We start from the raw sequence: 16,402 nt of genomic DNA, 5'->3' as shown, positions 1-16,402 counted from the left end.
CTTGTGGTCTTTGAAAGGAAATGATAATCAGAGAAGCAATTATCATATGCTTTCTCTGAAATGAGGAATTAGAGAGGCAGGGCTAGGGTTCGTGGGGGGAGGGGAGGGAAAAATTAAACAAGTTGGGACTGGAGTGGGAGACAACTATGAGACTCTTAATCCCAGGAAACAAACTGAGGGCTGGGGGTGGGGGGCAGCAGGGGTGGGAGTTGGGGGTGGAGGGGTAGGGAGGGATAAAGTGGCTGCGTGGTGGACATGGGGGAGGATATGTGTTATGGTGAGTGCTGTGAAGTGTATAAGACCAATGATTCATAAACCTGTACCCCTGAAACAAATTAATACATTCTATGTTAATAAAAAAAGAAAAAGAATTGTGAAGTGATATTAGATACCTTCCCACTTGAAGTGTGCTAATGATATCTTTCACAAGAAGATGATGGTAGTTCAAGTCCATTTAGCAGCCAGACTGCAGTCTGATTGGCTTTACCCTCCTTCCTCATGTAAATTTGATAGAATCTTATAAACATGGTGTTAGGGAATTTGGAAAACTTTCGTTTATCTCATCTCCTAGATTTTGAAAGAAATGTTTGGCAGAGTTCAATTTTTATTGGAAATTAAACTGACGCTGCTTCAATTTTCCGAGGATTTTTATTTCACGGACAGTGTATCACTGAGTGCCCTGGACTGGCATGATTGTCAAAAGAAGGTCAGCTGTTGCTCCCATAAGGTGTGCTCTCATGCTTCCTTGTTTGTTTGTTTTTTGAAGGAAGAACATAGCCAGGGGTCAACATCTACATTACTTATATATCGGTAATTAAATAAGGAGGCCTGACTGAAGTGGCTCTAATACCTTGGTGGCCTATGTAAGCAGCCTAAAATCTAACCCAGAACCCAACCAACCCAAAACCCAAGTCAAACTGGAAACATGTAATCCAGAGGCAATGCCCTTAAATCCAAGAAAATGAAATTTAATAGCAACTGATCACAAACCACCAACTAGGCTTTCCTGGACAAGGCAATCATCTAATCAAATAGTCCTAAAATCATCCTTATTAAACTACATGAGTTCATTTTCTCTCTCTCTTTTTTTAAGATTCTGTTTATTTATTTGACAGACAGAGATCACAAATAGGCAAGAGGTAGGCAGAGAGAGAGGGGGAAGCAGCCTCCCCATCAAGCAGAGAGCCTGATGCGGGGCTCGATCCCAGGACCCCAAGGTCATCACCCGAGCTGAAGGCAGAGGCTTTAACCCACTGAGCCACCCAGGTGCTCCGCATTTTCTCTTTCACCCAACAGTCTTCAAAAATAAAAATGCTCCTTTGGGATCCCCACTCTGTAGGAAGCCTGCTTCTCCCTCTCCCACTCCCCCTGCTGTGTTCCCTCTCTCACTGTCTCTGTCAAAGAAATAAATAAAACCTTTAAGAAAAGAAAAAAAAAGAAAGAAAGGAAATGATAACTCCTCTACCATCTCCTCCTTATAACCGGCCTCCCTGACTTCCCTTTGTTAAATGCAGACCCTCAGAGGGCTCCTGGGTGGCTCAGTGAGCTCTGAGTGAGTGACTAAGCCTCTGCCTTCGGCTCAGGTCATGATCTCAGGGTCCTGGGATCCAGTCCTGCATCAGGCTCTCTGCTCAGCAGGGAGCCTGCTTCCCTCTCTCACTCTCTTCCTGCCTCTCTGCCTACTTGTGATCTCTCTCTCTGTGTCAAATGATTAAATAAAATCTTAAAAAAAAAAACTAACATTAAAAAAAAAGACAGACCCTCAGATTGCGGGGGAAAGAGTGACTTTGGAAAATCATGTATGACTGGAAACTATAAGGCTAAACACAAAAGGGCCTGGACATAAACACTGTACTCGGTACATTGGTACTTGGTATACTTGGTACATCTACTCTACTTGGTACAGGGAACTGCTTACATGCCCACTGGGGATGACTGGGTTAGTAAATGCTTGTCCAATAGTAGGAGCCAGGGTTCGCTCTGTTGGATGGGATAAGAAATTAGATCCCTATGGTACTGGACTGGAGTCAGAGATACCACAGTGAGGTCATGGGTAGCCTAGGATGTATATGTCATATGTCAGTGTTGACATACATATATCACATACCTCAGTCCCCCAGGAGGCCTGGACGCAGTGAGACCCCAGGAGCAGTGAGCATCCCTTGCTCCCAGATCTCAGTTTCTAAACACTGTTCTTCAATAAAAGGAACCTGGACTCGGTGAAGAAATAAATAGTTGATTCTAGGATTGGGCAGGGAACTCGTAAGCCATGTTTTAGGCATCTTGTATTACCAGAAAGTAAGGATGTGGCATGGCAGCATGACGAAAGGACACGGGAGTTAACCTGAAAGAACCTTCAGTGGCCAAACTGGAGCAGTTTGAGAAACAAAGTAAATGATGCAGTGTTGGATTATAACCGAAGTATCAGATAAATATGCATGATTCCATGCTGAAATTAAGAAATGACCGAAGAAAGAAACAAAAGAGAAGATACAAGTGTTCACAGAAGAATTCCGAATAGTTTATGTAGCTATTCCCTGCCACGGGAGGGAGAACGAAATCTCCCTGCCCCTTTGAAGGTGGCCTAGACTTAGTGACTACAGTAGGGGAAGGAGAAAAATAAAGTTTACATGGAGAAACCTGGTAAACAGGTTTAACCTTAACCAAGTGACGCTTGACATCACCAGAGTTGTGTAAATGTTATGTACCCCTGATATGATATTTTTGAAAAGGTTTTATTTATTTACTTGTCATAGATCACAAGGAGGCAGAGAGGCAGGCAGAGAGAGAGGGAAAAGCAGGCTCCCTGCCAAGCAGAGAGCCCGATGTGGGGCTCGATTGCAGGACCATGACCTGAGCTGAAAGTAGAGGCTTTAAGCCACCTAGCCACCCAGGCACTCCTGATATATTTTTAAAACATGTATTTATTAGGGCGCCTGGGTGGCTCAGTGGGTTGAGCCTCTGCCTTCGGCTCGGGTCATAATCTCGGGGTTCTGGGATCGAGTTCCACATCAGGCTCTCTGCTTGGCGGGGAGCCTGCTTCCTCCTCTCTCTCTCTCTCTCTCTCTCTGCCTGCCTCTCTGCCTACTTGTGATCTCTCTGTGTCAAATAAATAAATAAATAAATAAATACTTAAAATAAAATAAATAAAAAGTGTATTTCTTTTATTTTTTTAAGGGAGAGAGCAGGGCAAAGGGCAGAAGGAAAGAAGAATGTCAAGCAGACTACCTGCTGAGCACACAGCCTGATGTGGAGCTCAATCCCATGCCCCCAGGATCATGACGCGAGGAAAAATCAAGAGTCAGTCACTCAACAGACTGAGCGACCCAGGCGCATGACATGATTGATGAGAAGGACACTTCACCTCTATTGGTGGCCTTTCCCAAAGCTCCTAAACCCAAATCAAACCTGAGCAAAAAACATCAGAAATCCAGATTGAAGGGCATGCTATCACATTCCACAGGATATCTGGCTGAGGACGTGAAAAAAAGCAAGAACTTAGAAACGGTAAAACAGACCAGCAGATACCGGGGTGCCCTGGACTGGATCCTGAAACAGAAAGTGGAGGTTACTGGAAAAAGTGGTGAAATCCGAATAAAGTCTGGATTTTAATTAATAGTAATACGCTGGGGCGCCTGGGTGGTTCAGTGGACTAAAGCCTTTGCCTTCGGCTCAGGTCATGATCCCAGGGTCCTGGGATTGAGCCCGGCATTGTGCTCTCTGTTCAGCAGGGAACCTGCTTTCCCCCACCTCTCTCTGCCTGCCTCTCTGCCTATTTGTGATCTCTGTCTGTCAAATAAATACTTAAAATATTTTAAAAAATAGTAATACACCAATGTCTGTTTCTTCACTTTGAGAAACGTATGACAGCATTGTAAGACTAACAGTAAGGGAAACTGGAGGAAGAGTAGACGGGAACTCTCTGTGCTGCCTTTGAAACTTTTCAGCAAATCTGAAATCATTCCAAATTAAAAGTTCATTAAAAACATCAAACTTCCACTTTCCATTTGATCCAGGTATCCCACTCCTAAATCTCACCCAACAGAAATGAAAGCATGTGTCTATGTATCTACACAAAGACTTGAACTCAGATGTTCCCAGCAGGTTTATGGGTGATAGCCCAAGCCTAGACACAAAACCAGCGTCCATCACCAGATAAATAACCAAATCTTCACCCATCTATGGATGGAAGACTATTTAGCAGTAAGAATAAATATAAATCAATATAAATGACCACATGGGTGAATTTCAATAAGGTTGAGTGAAAAAAGACACAACAACATATGTACTGTATGGTTCCATGACATGCAATTCTAGGAAAGTCCAACTAGAGTGACAGTAAGTAAATCTGTGGTTGCCTGGAGATGGTGGGAAGGGAAAGGGGTTACCAAAAACACACACCATGATATGTTCATCATCTTAGTGGTGATGTGCAGCTGCATATGTCAAAACTTTTCAGACTGGATGGTTTCCATGAGTATAAATTACTGTATGCCAATTATACTTCAATAACACTGGGTTTTTGTTGTTGTTGTTTGCTTTTCTTTAAAATAGAGATCCTGAGTTTAATTCTGGACCCCCTACTTCCTAGCTGTATGACCAAGAGCGAATTGGTTTATCTCTTTGAGCCTCACTTTTTTCACCTGAACTGATAATACATTTAATACAGAATGAGAAGAGGGACTTCCAGTTATGGCAGCATACAGAGGTAGTCAAGTATGTATCTACACAAAGACTTGAACTCAGATGTTCCCAGCAGGTTTATGGGTAATAGCCCAAGCTATTACACACACAAAATGGGCACACACACAAAAATATAAAATAAAAAACAAACCAAAAAATCCCACTACACACATGCGTGTGCACACGTGTGCGTGCGCGCGCGCGCACACACACACACACACACCCTACTGCTTCAGGGCACCAGAAATCCACCAAAGGCAGACAACCAAATGAGAAGCATCATTTTTTAAAAACTGCTGCAGCTGAGGATAGGAGCAGTGGGAGTCCCTGGCCCTGTCGACTGAGGCTCCTCTCATCCTTCACTCTTCCAGTTTGTCTGGCAAAAAGTGGTGGTTCAGTTGGGAAAAATGAACAAACAAACCTGCAGCCTTGCCAGCTTGACCCTCCAGACCAGTCAGGAATATGACAACAAGATCCCGAAATGGAGAAAACCATAGAAAAGCTGACCTACATGCTCCACCCCTCCCTGGCTAACTGGGGAGCTGTGCAGGAATGAGAGAGGCCAGGGACAAATGAGAGCCAGTGGAGGCTTGAAAGGATTCCTAACCCACAAACAGGTTGGTCAGCAGAGGATGGGGAGTCTTATTGGCTCAAAAGTATTTGGGTTCAACCTCTGCATAAATCTCTGGCTGACTACCACATTAGGAAGACCCAGTGGTGACCTCTAGGAATGAATAAAACGAAGACTTAAAAAAAAAAAAAAAAAAACTAAGCAGACATGCCAATGCCACCCTACAGAGGGAGAGACTCTACATGTTAAGTCCAGGCAAGTTTTCAAATAAAAACAGCCTTACAAAAATAAAATAGAATCCAGAATTGCTCTGCTATATTATCTAAGATGTCCAGTTTGCAACCAAAACTTAATAGACATGCAAAGCAACAGGAAAGTGTGACCAGTGTGTGGGGAACACAGCAGCCAATGCAAACTGACTCTGAGTGGACACAGGTGTTGGAAACAGTAGAAAAAACACTTCAAAGCATGTATTTATAAATAAGTTCAAAGAATTAAAGGAAAATATAATGATAATCAATAGATACTCATTAGAGAAATAGAAATCATTTTTAAAGTCTATGCAAACTGCCAGTTTCCTCAATTGTAACCAACAACTCTGGTTGGAAATGTTATAATGGGGAGGCAGGGGCACCTGGTTAAGCATCCGACTCTTGCTTTCAGCTCAGGTCATGACCATGGGGTCATGGGATCAAACCCTACATTGGGTTCCACACTGGGCATGGAGTCTGTTTAAGATTCTCTCACTCCTTCTTCCTCTGGCCTTCTACTCATGCACACAGGCTCTCTCTCTCTCTCTCTCAAAAAATTGAGAAAAAAATAATGGGGGGAGGCTGTGCCTGTATGGGGACAGAGGATGTATGGGAAATCTCTGTACCTTCCCCTCACTTTTGCAGTAAACCTAAGACTGTTCTTAAGAATTTAATTATTGGGGCACCTGGGTGGCTCAGTCAATTAAGTGTCTGACCTCAGCTCAGGTCCTGATATTGAGGTCCTGAGATCACATCCCACATCAGACTCTGTGCTCAGCATGGAGTCTGCTTGTCCCTCTTCCTCTGCCCCTCCCCCTGCTCATGCTCTGTCTCTCAAATCAATAAATAAAATCTTTAAAAAATAAAGAAATTAAGTCTCTTACATCATGCACAAAAATAAATTCAAAGTGTATTAAAGACCTAAATGTAAGACCTGAAATGATAAAACTTCTCTGACATCAGCTGTAAAAACTTTTTTTCTAGCTATGTCTCCTCAGGCAAGGGAAACAAGAGCAAAAATTAACTATTGGAACCACACTTAAATAAAAAGCTTTTGCACAGGAAAGGAAGCATGAACAAAATTAAAAGGCAATTTATTGAGTGGAAGAAGACATTTGCAAATAATATATCCAATAAGGAGTTAATACCCAAATTCTACACACACACAAAAATTCTGTTTTGGGGCTCCTGGGTGGGTCAGTGGGCTAAAGCCTCTGCCTTCAGCTCAGATCATGATCCCAGGGTCCTGGGATCGAGCCCCACATTGGGCTCTCTGTTCAGCAGGGAGCCTGCTTCTCTCTCTCTCTCTCTCTCTCTGCCTGCCTCTCTGCCTACTTGTGATCTCTGTCTGTCAAATTAAAAAAATCTCTTTTTAAAAATCCGTTTTAAAAAAATGGGCAGAGGAACTGTATAGACATTTTCCCAAAGGAGACATCCAGATGACCAACAGACACATGAAAGAATGCTCAACATCACTCAGCATCAGGGAAGCGCAAAACAAAACCACAGTGAGATACCACCTCACATCTATCATAATGGTTAAAACAAAAAAGACAAGAAATAACAAGTGTTGGTGAGGATGTGGGGAAAAGGAACCCTTGATCACTGTTGGTACAAATGTAAGTTGGTGTGGCCCCTGTGGAAAACAATATGGAGTTCCCTTAAATAATTAAAAATAGAAATACTATACGATCCAGTAATTCCATGACTGCATATTTACCCAAAGAAAGTGAAAACACTAATTCAAAAAGATATATATACCCCCATGTTCATTGAGGCATTATTTACAATAGTTATGCATGTAAGCAGGCCCAGGGTCCATCAAAAGATGAATGGATAGGGCACCTGGGGGGGGGGGTGGTCAGTTGGTTAAGTGACTGCCTTTGGCTCAGGTCATGATCCTGGAGTCCCAGGATCCAGACTCCCTGCTCAGTGAGGAGGCTGTTTCTCCCTCTAACCCACCCCAATCTCATGCTCTCTCTCTCTCTCTCTCTCTCATTCCCTCTCAAATAAATACACAAAATATTTTTTTAAAATGATGAACGGATAAAGAAGATGTGGTATGTATATACAGTGGAATATTACTCGGCCATAGAAAAGGACAAGATCTTGTCATTCACAACAACATGGATGGACCTCAAGGGTATTATGCTGAGTGAAGTAAGTCAACCAGAGAAAGACAAATACCATATGATTTCACTTATGTGTGGAATCTAAACAAACAAGCAAAAACAGAAATAGGCCCATAAATACAGAGAATAAAACCACTCATTGCCAGAAGGACAGAGGTGGAGAAATGGGCAAAATGAGTGAAGGGGCATGGCAAATAGAAGCTTCCAGTTTGGGAGAGTAAGTCATGGGGATGAAAGACACAGCATAGACAATATAGACAGTGATATTGTAATAGGGTTGTAAAGTGACAGATTGTAGCTACATTTGTGCATAATGTGCACACGCGTCCAATCACTATGTTGTACACCTGAGACTAATGTGACACCATGTGTCAACTACAATAAAATAATTTTATTTTTTTAATTTTCTTAAAGATTTTATTTATTGAGAGAGAGAGTGAGAGCGAGGGAGATTACAGAGGGAGAGGGAGAAGCGGACTCCTGCTGAGCAGGGAGCCCAATGTGAGGCTTCATCCCACCACCCTGAGATCATGACCTGAGCTGAAGGCAGAGGCTCAACCGACTAGGCCACCCAGATGCCCCAGCAAAATAATTTTAAGGGGCGCCTGGGTGGCTCAGTGGTTAAGCCGCTGCCTTCGGCTCGGGTCATGATCTCGGGGTCCTGGGATCGAGTCCCGCATCGGGCTCTCTGCTCAGCAGGGAGCCTGCTTCCTTCTCTCTCTCTCTCTGCCTGCCTCTCTGCCTACTTGTGATTTCTCTCTGTCGAATAAATAAATAAAATCTTTAAAAAAAAATAATTTTAAAAATTAAGTTTTTTTAAGAAAATCTATGAAAACCATGTATCAGATAAGAGGTTAGTTTCCAAAAGATACAACTAGAACTCAATAGCTGAAGAACTCAATAGCAGAAGAAAATTAACTCATAGCCTAGAACTCAATAGCAGAAGAAAATGAACTCATATTAAAAAATGGACTAAAGGGCGCCTGGGTGGCTCAGTGGGTTGGGCCGCTGCCTTCGGCTCAGGTCGTGATCTCAGGGTCCTGGGATCGAGTCCCGCATCGGGCTCTCTGCTCAGCAGGGAGCCTGCTTCCTCCTCTCTCTCTCTGCCCGCCTCTCTGCCTACTTGTGATCTCTGTCTGTCAAATAAACAAATAAAATCTTTTTTTAAAAAAATGGACTAAAGACTCAAATAGACACTCTAAAAGAAACATAGAGTTGGCCAACGGGCACATGAAAAGATGCTTAATGTCACTAATCATCAAGGAAATGCCAATCAAGACCACGACAAGACCTCACATGTGTTAGGATGGCTATTATCAAATAACAAAAGACATTGGCAAAGTTGTAGAGAAATTGGAGCCTTTGTACACTGCTGGTGGGAATCCAAATAGTTCAGCTGCTATGGAAAACAATATGGCAGCTCCTCTACAAATTAAAATAGAACTCCCATATAATCCAGCAATCTCCCTTCTGAGTATTTATCCAAAAGAATAAAATCAGGACCTTGAAGAGATATTAGCACTCCAACATTCAGTGCTCCACTATTCATAGGAGCCACAACGTGGATGGAAACAACCTAAGTATCTATCAGAAGTTGAACAGATAAAGAAAATGTGTTGGTGTATACATACAATGGAATATTGTTCAGCCTTAAAAATCAAGGAAATCCTGTGATATACAATGACATGAATGAGACTTGAGAATATTGTGCTTAATGAAACAAGCCAGTATAGAAGGACAAATACTGCATGATTCCACTTACATGAGATGTCTAAGAGTCAAACTCGTAGAATCAAAGTATACAGTGGTGATTGCCAGGGGACTGGATAGAGAAGAAATGGCATTGCTAATCAATGAGCATAAAGTATCAATTGTTCAAGATGAATAAGTTCTAGAAGTCTGCTGTACAACACTGTTCTATAATTAGCATTACTCTATCATACACTTAAAAATTTGTAAACAGGGTAAATCTCGTGCTGTATTTATTATACAATAAAAGGAAGTTTGAAAAAGAAGTCTAACTGGAAATTCTGGATTTAAAAACAATTACAGAAGTAAATTTACTAGAGGGATCTACAGCAGTTTTGAGATGGCAGAAGAATGAGTGACCTCAGAGATAGATGGAGAGAAATCATCTAATCTGAAGAATAGAGGGAAAGTAAACAGATCAGAGGTCTGTAGGACACTGTTGAGCATCTCAACATACCAGCAATGGGAGCCCCAGGAATAAACCTGAATCAATGATGGTTGAAAAAATCCCAGGGGTGCTTGGGAGGCTCAGTTGGTAAGTGTCTGCCTTCGTTCAGGTCATGATCTCAGGGTTCTGGGAACGAGCCCTGAGTCAGGCTCCACACTCAGCAGGGAGTCTGCTTGTTCCTCTCTCTCTCCCTCTTCCCCCCACCTTGTGCTCTCTCTCTCAAACAAATAAATAAAAATTTTTAAAAAGAATGTCCCGGGGCACCTGGGTGGCTCAGTGGGTTAAAGCCTCTGCCTTCTGCTTGGGTCATGATCCCAGGGTCCTGGGATCGAGCCCCACATCGGGCTCTCTGCTCAGCAGGGAGCCTGCTTCCGCCTCTCTCTCTGCCTGCTTATGATCTCTGTCTATCAAATAAATAAATAAATCTTAAAAAAAAAAAAAAGAATGTCCCAAATTTGATTTAAAAAATATTAACTGGGGTGCCTGGGTGGCTCAGTAGCTAAGTGGCTGCCTTTGGCTCAGGTCATGATCCCAGGATCCTAGGATTGAGCCCCCACATCCGGCTTTCTGCTCGGTGGGAAGCCTGCTTCTCCCCCTCCCATTCCCCCTGCTTATGTTCCCTCTCTCGCTGTGTCTCTCTCCATCAAAAAAATAAATAAAATCTTAAAAAAATATATATTAACCTACAGATCCAAGAAGTTTAACAAACTACATGTAGCTCAAATGCAAAAAGACCCCAGAAAGAAGGTGAAAATATTAAAAGCAGAAGAGAAGGGGTGCCTGGGCGGCTCAGTCAATTAGGCGACTGACTCTGGATTTCGTTTAGCTCAGGTCATTGATCTCAGAGTGGTGGGATCAAGCCCCATGTCGGGCTCCATGCTGGCTGCAGATCCTGCTTAGAATCCTCTCTCCCTTTGCCCTCTCAACATCTCTCTCTCTCTCAAAATACTTCTACTACTACTACTACTACTACTACTACTACTACTACTACTACTACTAATTTTAAAAAAAATTTAAAGCACAAGAGAAAAGCAATGCGTGTACGGGAAAAGAACAAGGACCGCATTAGCACAAGCAATTCACATTTGACCAGTTATGAGAAACCATGGAGGAGAGAGTGCAGCGGAGTGATACATTCAGAGTGCGTGAAGAAAGACAAAAAACTATCCACCGAGAATTCTAAGCCAGTGAAAATATTCTTCAAAAATGAAGATGAAATAAAAACATTCGCAGGTAAAAAGGGAGAGGATTCCTTCCCAGCAGGCATGCCCTCCCCAAACCACTGAAGAGCTCCTTCGGGCTAAGTGAAGAGGACACCCGTGGAGCTGAGACCCACAGGAAGAAATGGGGGCACTGGGAATGGTGAAGATAAATGATTGTGATCTGTGTCTTCTCTTCTCTTCTCTTGTTTTCTTTTTAGCACACAAAATAATTTTTTTTAAAATATTTTATTTATTTACTTGAGAGAGAGACAGTGAGAGAGAACATGAACGAGGAGAAGGTCAGAGAGAGAAGCAGACTCCCCATGGAGCTGGGAGTCCAATGCGGGACTCGATCCCGGGACTCAGGATCATGACCTGAGCCGAAGGCAGTCGTCCAACCAACTGAGCCACCCAGGCGTCCCAGCACACAAAATAATTTAAACAATAATTATAGCACTGTATTGTTTGGTTAATGTATACAGATGTAATACACATGATAATAATAGCACAAAGCAGGGAGGAGGAAATGGAGCTGTACTGGAGTAAAGTTGCTACATTTTTCAGAATTAAATCAGCATTAACCTGCAGTAGCTCGTGATAAAAAAAAAATTTTCAAGATGTTATTTGTCCGAGAGAGAGAGAGAGAGAGAGAGCACAAGCGGGGGGAGCGGCAGACAGAGGGAGAGGCAGGATCTCCACCGAGCAGGGAGCCCAGTGTGGCACTAGATCCCAGGACCCCGGGATCATGACCTGAGCCAAAGGCAGAGGCTTTAACCCACTGAGCCACCCAGGCGCCCCTAAGTTGTGATAAATTAAAAGATGCATATTTTAATCCCCAGAGCAACTTAAATAAATAAGTGAACAAACAAATGAATAATAAAACTTTAAAAAAGAGGTTTAAAATAAGAAATTAAAATTATGTACTAAAAATATTCTTTACTCATTCAACAAAAAATGAGGACATTAAAAACAGGAGCAAAAAGACATGAGACACAGTATAAATATAATTATGCCACTGATTTGAACTCTTCTAAATAGTTTAAATGGCAAATTTTAGGTTACATATGTAACCACAGTAAAAACATTTTTAAGTCTTGAGGCGCCTGGGTGGGTCAGTCGTTAAGCATCTGCTTCTGCTCAGGTCATGATCCCGGGGTCCTGGGATCGAGTGCCACACTGGGCTCCCTGCTCGGTGGAGATCCTGCCTCTCCCTCTGTCTGCCGCTCCCCCTGCTTGTGCTCTCTCTCTCTCTCTGCCAAATAATAAAAAATAGATAAATCTAAAAAAAAGATTTTTAAGTCTTAAATATTTTCTGTATGTCATATAGAAACATATAGGCATACAGAAATGGACATAATAAGAGATACAGAAAACAGCAAAATGGCAGCTGTGCATCTAACCACATCAAGGATTCCATTACATGAGGGTAGACCCAGAACTCCAAATCAAAAAGCAGAGAGTATCAGACACACTAAAAAGGCAAGCTCATACATATGCTGTCCACAAGAGACACACTGGAGACTCAAAGACACGAACAGGTTCAAAGTAAGAAGATGAGAAAATATGCACCACTCAGATGGCAACCATGAGAAGTGGACCCGCCATATTGACAGCAGATAAAACAGACTCTAAAACAGTATCCAAAATAAAAAGATAAGACACTAATTTTAGCAGGAGTTAAAAAGAGGTTTTCTCCTTTCATCTTTTTTTTTTTTTTAAGATTATTTATTTATTTGACAGAGAGAGATTACAAGTAGGCAGAGAGGCAGGCAGAGAGAGAGGGGAAAACAGGTTCCCTGCTGAGCAGAGAGCCCGATGCGATGCGGGGCTTGATCCCAGTACCCTGGGATCATGACCTGAGCCGAAGGCAGAGGTTTTAATCCACTGAGCCACTCAGGTGCCCTCCCCTTTCATCTAATTGACATGGCATATTATGCTGATTGTCTTATGTTGAACCATCCTCACATCTCAAGAATAAATCCCACGTGGCCATGATGTACAGTCCTTTTATTATGCTATTTGTTAGTATTTTGTTGAAGATTCTTGCATCACTGTGTATAAGGGATATTCATCTGTCGTTTTCTTGTAGTTTCTTGTCGTTTTCTTGTTTTCCTGGCTTTGGTGTTAGGATTATGGTGGCTCAGAATCCACTAGGAAGTATTCTCTCCTCTTCAAGTTATTGGGAAGTTTGAAAAGATGTGGTATTAGTTGTTCCAGTGTTTTGTAGAATTCACCAGTAAAAAGCAGGACTTTCTTTCTTGGGAGATTTTTTTATTATTATTATTACTGATTCACTCTCCTCACTAGTTATAGGTCTATTTGTATTTTCTGTTCTTCATGACTTTGTCTTGGTAGGTTTGTGTTTCCAGGAATTTGTCCACTTCATCTAGGTTATTCAATTTGTTGGCACACAATTGTTCATAATGCTCTCTTATAATCATTTTAATTTTATTATTTATTATATATATATATATATATATATATATATATTCTTTGTTAGAGGGAGTAATGTCACTTTATTTTTAGATATGTATGTTATTATTTATTAGAATAGGTATAATGTCACTTTCACTTCTGATTTTAATAATTTGAGTCTTCTCTTTATAATTCATCTAGCTAAAGGCTGGTCCATTTTGTTAATCTTTTTGAAGAAACAAATTTTGGTTTCATTAATTTCTCTATTGTCTCTCTGTGCTCTATTTCATTGATCTCTGCTTTTTTTTTTTTTTTAATCCAGAGGCCGGAGTGAGGGAAAAAGAAAGACACAACAAGGAAGAAACAGTCTGATCTTTCTTATTCAGGTTTCAGCTTCCCTGTGCAGTGAGCCTTCCTGCAGCTTCCAATTCAATATCACATTGTTCTCTCATTGCTCTCTCTTGTTCTAGTCACAGTGAACAGTCTCACTTGTCTAAGTTGTTTGTTGTTCAACTTTCTCACAAGATGTTAAGTTTCAAAAGAGCAGGGAGTTGTATATCTAGTCCCAGAATAACGTGTGGTGTTCTTAGGCACTCAAAAATATTGTTGAATGGAGGAATTCAATCAACAAGAAAAAAGAAAGGAAAAGAAGAAGAAGGAAGTAAATAGTGTCACACATAAAAAAAAAGGACAGGAATCGAGAACAATAAACCACTGACTCAGATGTCACTCAAGGCACCAAATCCTCAGCTGTCCCAGAAATCATTCCTTACCAAACAGTTCAAAAAGAACGTTTTGAAAGAACTATGCTTACTACGTAGTCTATGCATTGCAAAATCTTGTTGGATTGCAAGTCAGAACATCAATTGCATTTTACACACAGCGCTATTTTAACTGAAAAGGGGTAGAAGAGACACAACACTTTTTTGATTTTAGATCTTTGTTTTGCTTTGTTTTAATGTAAGCAGTTTTATCTACAAATTTCCCCAGTACTGCTTTGCTGCATCCCATGTTTTGGTATATCGTGTCTTCATTTTCATTCACCTCTGAGTATTTTCTAATTTCCCTTATGAATTCTTCTTTGTCCACTGATTGTTTAAAAGCACGTTGTTTTGGGGCGCCTGGGTGGTTCAGTAATTTGTTTCCAAGTCTTGATCTTAGCTCAGGTTTTGATTTCTGGGCCAAAAGTTCAAGCCTGTCAGGTTCCGTGCTCAGTGGGGAGTCTGCTTAAAGATTCTCCCCCCACTTGTGTACTCTCTGAAATAAAATCTTTCAAAAACGAAAAGCATGTTGTTTAACTTCCACAATTTTGTGAATTTTCCCGTTTCATCTTACTGGCTTCTAACTTCATCCCACTGTGGTCAGAGAAGATACTCTGTATCTTTAAAAATCTACCGAGCTTTAATTTGTGACATCACATATGGTCTACCCTGGCAAATTACCCAAGTGTCCTTGAGAAGAGCATTATGTGCCACTGTTGTTGGGTGGAGTGCTCTGGTCTGTCTGTTAGATCTGGCTGGTTCATTGTGCTTGGCCCTCTAGTTCCTTATCTTCTAAGTCTCATTCTATTCATTACTGAGTAGAGTATTTAAATCTTTTATTATAGAATGGTCTATTCATCCCTTCAATTCCACTTTTTTAAAAGATTTATTTATTTGATAGACAGAGAGCACAAGTAGGCAGAGAGGCAGCCAGAGAGAGAAAGGGGGAAGCAGGTTCCCTGCCAAGCAGAAAGCCCGGTGCAGGGCTCCATCCCAGGACCCCGGGATCATGAGCTGAGCCAAAGGCAGAGGCTTTAACCCACTGAGCCACCCAGGCGCCCCCATCTTATAGGTGTTTTTTTTTTTTTTTTTCTCATTTCCTATACTCCTGTCTTCTTTCAATGCTTTTTTTTTTTTTTTTTTTTTGTAGTGAAATGCTTAAATTCCTTTTTAATTTCCGTTTGTATATAGACTATAGCTATTTTTTCTGTGGTTGCTCTGGGGACTACATTTAACATCCTAAAGTTAGAATGCTCTAATGTGAATTTATAGCAGATTAACTTCAATAACATACAAAAACTTGACTCATTTCCCACTCCTTTTGGTTGCTGATGTCACAAAATTACATCTTTATACACTGTGTACTTCAAAATATAAACTAATAATTCTTCTAAATGCATTAGTCTCCTACATTATGTTGAAAAAAAAAGATCTGGAATTACAAACTAAACTTAAAATAATACTAACTTTTGGGGCGCCTGGGTGGCTCAGTGGGTTAAAGCCTCTGCCTTTGGCTTGGGTCGTGGTTCCATGGTCGTGGAATCCAGCCCTGCATCGGGCTCTCTGCTCAGAGAGGAGCCTGCTTCCCCCACCACTCTCTCTGCTTCTCTCTGCCTACTTGTGATCTGTCAAATAAATACAATCTTTAAAAAAATAAAAAATGGAAAAATTATAATACTTTTACATTACTAATGACTTTTTCTTTAAAAATCATTAGTAATGTTATTAGTAATACTAATTGATTTAGTATTGATTTAGGAAGTATTACTAAGTCATTAATAAGTCTTATTAATCTAAATTAATAAGTGGAAAACAAGGAGTACAGTTATAAGCAATTGCTACAATACTAGCTTCCATAACTGCCCAGGTTCTACGTTTATTGAGATCTTTATTTCTCCACATGGCTTTGAGGTGCTGATGGTATCCTGTCATTTCACCTTCCAGGACTCCTGTGAGCATTTCCTGCAGGGCAGGTCTAGTGGTCACAAACAGTTCCCTTTTATCTGGGGATATCTTGATTTCTACCCCATTTTGAACAGTTTTGCTGGATATATGATTCTTGGTTAATAGGGTTTGTTGTTGTTGTTTGCTTTAGTGCTTTACATACAATGGCAATGCTGTCCTCTGGCCTCCAACATTTCTGATGAGAAATCTCTATGTATTCTGACAATCTCCTGTGAGGGATGATTT

Source organism: Mustela lutreola, chromosome 15 (genome assembly GCF_030435805.1).
Source record: "Mustela lutreola isolate mMusLut2 chromosome 15, mMusLut2.pri, whole genome shotgun sequence".
Classification (NCBI taxonomy): Eukaryota; Metazoa; Chordata; class Mammalia; order Carnivora; family Mustelidae; genus Mustela; species Mustela lutreola.
This window is presented reverse-complemented; position numbering follows the sequence as displayed.